This window comes from Fragaria vesca, linkage group LG2 (genome assembly GCF_000184155.1).
Source record: "Fragaria vesca subsp. vesca linkage group LG2, FraVesHawaii_1.0, whole genome shotgun sequence".
Taxonomy (NCBI): domain Eukaryota; kingdom Viridiplantae; phylum Streptophyta; class Magnoliopsida; order Rosales; family Rosaceae; genus Fragaria; species Fragaria vesca.
Window position 1 is genome coordinate 4,246,946 of NC_020492.1, and position 7,616 is coordinate 4,254,561.

The following is a 7,616-nucleotide window of genomic DNA, read 5'->3' on the forward strand; positions in this document are numbered from 1 at the left end:
AGAGAGAGAGAGAGAGAGATTCAAACCTGGTGAGGGAGATGATCGGCCTCTTGGTTCAATTAAACAGAAAGTATGAACTTAATATGCAGAAAATTACAGAGACAATATTGTGCGAATGACATTTGTATGATTTAGGAATAGAGTAGATGGCGAAGCATGACCAGACGTCAGACAAACATTTGATTTCTATGGGTTCGGATTACCTTGTGGAGTTATGGACGTCGATGTGATGATATATTAGTTTGCCATATAAGAAATAAGCTCAGTTGTGTAAAACAGAAAGCAGTGGTGGTAAAGAACTTGTGTGTGAATGGAACGTACAGTAGACTCAGTAGTGGTGATATATATGAAAGTTGAGTTTGATTTGGGTTTGAATTGGTGAGAACAATCTGATATGTATTTGAGTTTGAATGGTCAATTTGATATATATCTAAACATATTAGTGGATATTTATGTATTAATATAAACTTTATATTGTTCTAGGATATTCTGTATCTTTCTGGATATTCTTTATGTGTGCCTTGGCCTTATGTCAATAAGATATGTAGTTAGACTAGATCTATGTATTCATATCCTTACCATATTGGTATTGTGTAATTCCCTATATAAAGGGCTCCTATCAATGAATAAGATGATGATTCTCTTGCTATCTTTGTCTATACACTTTATACTTCATCACCTTATCATGCACTTTGTTTTAACCCTAGAGCCAATAACCCACCATTTGTTTTCCAAACCCTAAAATCGGGCAGCCTTGTTTTTCCCGATTTCCGACCAAAATTCCGACTGCTCTCCGCCGGAATTTTATATCCCCAGAAAGCTCTCTCCGTCCCGGATCCAACGCCGCCGGCCTCACCCTGAGAACCGGCCAGAAAGTTTCCGAACCGGCCGCTGGAAGATTCCAGACCGCCGCCACTACCGACCACCGGTTCACCACCTTGCCTTGCTCCGATCAACCTTAAATTTTGATAGCAGCTTCCCCATCCAGAGCTGCTCCTCCTGTCAAATTTTCAGCCCTAAATTCGAAGTATAAGTAGGCGAAACGTTGTTTCTCCTCTCGGCAGCCTCTAGAAACCAAAGATTTCAAGATTGCTCGTCTTCCAAGGAAACCAGAAAGGTATGTTTTGAAACCTTAACTTTTCCAAGTTCAATAACTCGGGGAGGATAAAATCCTTTCCTCCCTTCTCCATCTCCATTTTATGCTTCGGATTTTGTGTGTGCAGGTACCAAAAATCCCGGAATGTTATTCGCGGGTCAAGAGTGTGTTTGATCACTCTTGCTTCCTTGTCCAGGTTGTGTATGATCAACCCCCGACCTTTCTCCGGATTGTGTTTGATCAATCCGAGGCCTTTTCCGAATTGTGTTTGATCAATTCGCGGCTTTTCCGGATTGTGTATGATCAATCCGAAGGACAAACCATTAAAAGCATTGTTTGTGACCTCTATCGAGTCTCATAACAGCTTGGTTTTGTATGCAAGAGCAATGTAACATTCTGCTCATTGAGTTTTGACGTACTCGATACTTAAGGCGAATCTTCGCCTGGTATCTGTGGAACCTTTAACAAGCCTAGATGCCGAGATTTCACATCTCATGCGCTCAAAGTCTTTGACGCGCCACATCGACAAAAGCCTTCAATGGCAATCTGTGCAAAAAGTAATGACCACAAAGTACTGTGGAATGCACTTATGGAGCGTTTCTCGAAACGTTCATATAACTCTACTTGTTGAGTTATTAGTCAAGTGGATTGCTTACCACCTTAATTAACTACATATTGTCGATGATCTTTTGTGGCATCATGATCCATAATCTTTAGCGGATTCGATCATCATCAAGTTCTCTAAGTCCTCCAAGTTGGTTTGGAATTACCAACGAGACTTGATTTTGATCATATAAACAAGAATTGTACATACGCTAATGCGATAAACCTATTTGGGATTATCCCCTAATGTGGGGACAGCAATATGGGTCACGGCAATGGCAGAAAACGTCGTGCCGATGTCTAGAAAAGAGGGGGAGGTGTCGCCAGCTCTAATAGCGACACTCCCGGTCTAGACACCATTTTGTCAAAACTACTCACGTCAGCTCATGATAATGCAACCGTTGTGGATCTTCGGATCATTGGTTCAAGATTGCCAAGCTCCTTCAAATTGTGAATGCATACAAAAAGGTATAGAAAATCAATATGAGGACAAGAACGTCATCCTCATGATCGCGAATTTCAAAGATTCGGATCCTGCTTTAACTACCCATGACTTTGACGTCATTGGCTAGACATTGATTTTCGTTCCAAGCTATATGTACTAAGGCGTTGTATTGACGTCCTTCATCTATTTGAGACCTCGATGTACTCACATTAGCAATAACGAATGCCTTGAGAATTTTTTCAAAGTTATGAAACTATTCTCCTCTTATGGTTCGTATTGATTTACAAACAAGATGTACATTTTTACATCGTCCTTAGAAGCATGGCATATTTACAATCTACATGGTTAGATTGTGCCGTTTTGGTCTCTTCCAAGTGAAGATGACGCACGGCCTTGCATCCTCAAGAAGGATCGCTAACGTGTTTCAAGTTAAGTCTTCTACCTTTTAGCGGATTTTTCATCATCAATTGTTCAACTAGGCTCATCCAAACTCAGTGTGATGTCTTAGAATTGTCCGTCTTGAAGAAATTAATGAGTCAATCTAGTGGACTGTATGTCACTATAATTCGAATATCGAATCCCATGTCGTCACCAAACATGATATTTGAGACACTGACTCATATAGGCTTTGGTTTTGACCAATTAAAGTCATCCTGGAAGAGATATAATGGTCCAAATTTTGAGAAATTCTCATGGACATCCATTCTTCCGCTCAAAACGAAAACATTCGAGATCTAGCATCACCATGAAGCATGATGGTGACCCGGGGGACATTGACGTCACCCGAACATGACTCCAACTTCCTGGAGGTCGTCCGGTCAATTTTCTCAAGCAATTGAGGTGCACCGGTCTTTCCTCGATGTCGCATTGGCCCCTTGCAATGCTCATTACTTGTTTTGAAAGCCTATTCTTTAGCTAAATTAGGAGTGAGACCCTCCTATGCTAAATAACACAAAAGTGAACATTCAATTCTTACATCAAATTATGTAGATAGATACAACCAATTTGCGGACACCTTTTATGCTTTATGGTGTTGGTTGAAGTGTTAGCACACTGGTCATGTGTTACACTATTATCTACTGTTTATGCTGCTTATACTTCTACGGGGGCTCACTACCCATTATTTAAAGAAGTTTATCGGGATGTAAGTTGAAGTGTCCTGTACCCCATGTTCACATGCAATACGGTCTCACCGAGGCTACGACTAAGCAACTTTAGCTTGTCGCTCGAACATTATTGATGCGCACCAATCTTTCTATTGCGTCTTGGGGCTATGCAATATTTGCATGCATTTTTACTATTCATCTACGACCCACCATCATTGAATATTTTTGTACTACAGCTTGTGACTGTGTACCAGGATTGCAATCCTTGAGCTCAAACAAGATTGAAACGGATCTCCAATCCTTGAGCTTGGCTAGATGTTATTTCTAGGTGCCAAATCGCATTGCCACTACGTACAATGATGAGTCATTTGAGATGAATAAGTATTTAGGTTGGATGTGAACCTCCAACTATATTCCGCATATGTAGAAACCTTGCCAGACGATTTCTTTTACCGCTATATTGCGGATGGTCACTTTGATCAGACAATTTTCCCCCGTTAGGGGGAGATAAGAACACAAGTGTTCAAGACGTGAATTGTCGTGGTTTGTCCCCACTAAGTCTCATCTTGATCCTAAATGCTTAAAGTGTTAAAGTGACGAGATCACATGCTGCAAATATGTCTGCAAGGATTGATGTCCTACAAAAGGACATGGTGCGACCAAAAGGTGTTGGTCTTGACGTCATCACCATGATGGTGAAATAGTGACGCCATATAGTGGCAAAATTGGTGTCACAAGGCCGAGTGGCTCCCCAAAAGGAGGGAGGCCCTTAGGTTCGATACTTTATCGCACTAGGAAGAAAGCAAGTTTGGCACAACCTGATCCATTGATCAGTGATACTCAAATCCGTCTCATGAAGTCTGAATTGTGATTATCATTGGGGGACGCCTCAACGTCAAATCCAATCCATATAGAGATCTCTACAAGTAATACACTAGTGTACATGAGGATGTGGGATAATGAGTATACTATCGAAACACCCTTCGTTGATGGATATCAACTTAGTTGATTGGCCTAATGGAAAGATGTGATCCAGCATTAACAAAGAGATAGGTCCTTGGGCAGGTGATGCCGACACCGCAAGCTAAACCCTATCAACTATGCCTTTGTTACATAGCGTAGTGAGAACAAGAGCTTAGACTCACCTTATGACACAAGGTCTCTCACTAACACGCACTGAGATCGACTACGATGAGATATGCTCTCGTAATGGATGTCATTGAACTCCACTACTGTGTCAGTTTGGTAGTTTCCGAATAACTGAACATGCAGCCTATGAATGTGGTCATAATAACATCTCTATGGGATCAGAGATATACATGAAGGTCTTAAACGGACTTCATTCATCTGAATCAAGTGGCTCCAAACCACAGGAGCACGCGTCTGCTAAATGTATTGAAACGCACATGGACTCTACTTGATTTGGAAGAGATATGGTGAATTATGCCTTTGCGTGTTCATTCCGGATTTACATGGACTCTTGATGGCTCAAGAGATGTCAATATGTATCAACATCTGAAGAAAAAGATCTTGGGAAGACACAGTCTCGATAAGGCACTCGATGACTGTATTGATGATGATTTTCCATCAATCGGCTTAGGCGCTCTATAACTAGTGAGGTCTACATATACTCTCATGATTAGTCAAGGTCTTTGCTCTAAAGAGAGATCCTTTGTTTTTCTAAAGCAAGATGACAAATATGTGTTAAGAGATGGAGTTCCCATCTAAGTACAATAAGACGCATCAATGTACTCAACACAATACGAAAGACTTGACATCTCATTCGCAATGAAAAGTTGTAAAGCTAAGTGTAGCTATGCGCCCACGCAATGCCAATGTAATGACAGTAGCTCCTTTTTCAATACTTAATGGTATGAAAGGTTGAGGCTTATTCTATCCCTACATAAGAAAGACACATCAATAGCGAAATCAGAATCTGCCAAGTTTCGTAGGTCAACTTTCACGGGACCTACAGGAAATCTCGCTCATTGGAAAATGGTGAAATTGGTACCATTGGAAAGGTCTATGTGTCTATTTTCCAGAGACACCAACCATTTGATCATATCTATTATACTGAGTGAGTTATGGCCGTTTTCGTAAAGTAGGACGAATCTGTCCGAGAATCTGATTTTGGCAAAACAGTCAACTTCGAAGGGACTTTGTGAATAGCTCCTGACGAACCAGAACGTGTGTAATATACGGTTGGAAAGCTAAATGAGTCTAGTTTCCAAAACCGTTTAGGGTTCGTTCATATGTATTTCCTAGAGGAAGTTACGACTGTTCTAGTAACTGAAGGGCATGCTGCACGGAAATCTGATTTCCTGCACGAACTTATGTTTTGAGTTCACAAGCGGCCTTCTCCTCAAGATCTAAGTGTAAAAGATCATTTGAGGATAATACGGCATGATTTAGTTAATCATTGCCCAATGCCACATTTGAAGACATGTTAAAGAGCATTAACATGCTAAGTTGTTGAAATTTCCGTGATTAGTAAGAATCAGGAAGAGCCCTATGATTGATGTAAAGATCAGGGGGAGGTGCCAACTTCAGGGGGAGTCTAGTACATACATACATGTCACTATCAAATGTGAAGTTGTACTCTTTTTCTCATACGATCAAGGTTCAGTTTTTCTCCCACAGGGTTTTTGTGACTTGACGAGGCAACAGATCAGCACAATCGGTATATCAGCGCGCGGCACAAGGGGGAGCGTTTTAGGATATTCTGTATCTTTCTGGATATTCTTTATGTGTGCCTTAGCCTTATGTCAATAAGATATGTAGTTAGACTAGATCTATGTATTCATATCCTTACCATATTGGTATTGTGTAATTCCCTATATAAAGGGCTCCTATCAATGAATAAGATGATGATTCTTTTGCTATCTTTGTCTATACACTTTATACTTCATCATATATGTATTTATTATATAAATATAATTAATTGGGATAATTAATTATATAAGGATAATTGGGAACATCTCGTGCGTGTACTTGTCATAAGTGGGATGACCAACGTCCCACAAAAATTTAAGCTCTTCAATCAAAGTTCTTAGATACACATCGAGACACTTCCCCGGATAACCGGGCCCCGGAATCAACAAACTCAACATATTGTATTCCTTCTTCATGCACATCCATGGGGGAAGGTTGTACGGTACCAAAATCACCGGCCATACACTGTATTGAAGACTCATGTTGCCAAAAGGGTTGAACCCGTCGGATGAGAGCCCGAGCCTCACATTTCGGACCTCTGACGCAAAATGAGGAAACTCCCTGTCTATATGCTTCCAAGCCTCCCCGTCAGCAGGGTGTATAAGGGTATCTTCGTCATGCAATTCCCTATCAGCGTGCCATCTTATAGCTTCGGCCGTGTGTGAAGACATGTACAACCGCTCCAACCTATCCCTCAAAGGGAAATACCGAAGTACCTTTACAGGTTTCCTGTTGCCTGCAGGAGTCAGCTTATATCTGTCAGTGTGACATACAGGACATGCGTCAAGCCCACCAAGGTCCTTCCCTTCTGGATCTTTACCCCAGAAGAGAACGCAGTCATATCTGCATGCATGGATCTTGATGTAGGAAAGCCCAAGATCTTTCAGGATACATCGGACCTTACGATGAGTGGTAGGAAGACGATGACCGTGGGGCAGCATCGAAGCAGTGTACTGTAGATAATCATCAACAGCCTTCACGGTCGATTTTGTCTCAACTTTAATCTTCATTACGTCCATCACACTTTCAAGAACGGTCTTCTGTACAACCGGGGTACACAGGGGTCTGTTGGAAAGCAAGCAGTTTGTTGTACTTTTCAATTACCAGCAGTGTTCACAGCTCTAGGGAAGGGCTGCACCGGGTCAGGCATATACTGTCCTTGAGCGCATACACCGCTCTCATAAGGAAACATGTCGTTGATGAATGCCGTTGTTGGATCGTTGGATGTACTGCCCGTCTCAGAAAATTGGCCATGATCATGCGGACCCCCTGATGATGTTTCACCGTGATATAACCAACATGTGTACTTCTCCCAAAACCCGTTACTCCTCAGGTGCTGCCATACTTTGTCAATGGGAAATCAATGCATATCGCTGCGACACTGACATTTCGTGCACGGGCAATAGAAAATTGTATTCCCGTTAGCATTAGCCAGCGCATATTCTATAAAACTCATAACTCCTGCACCGTATCTTTTATCCCATTTTGGAAGCGAAATCCAACTCTTATCCATATCCTGAAAATATAACAAAATATATATGTATAACACTAGCTAATTATTAATTAAATTCTATGCCATATATAAAATTTCAATTTATTTATATATATTCTACGTATTACAACTAATTGATAACAAATTAATTAACACACACAC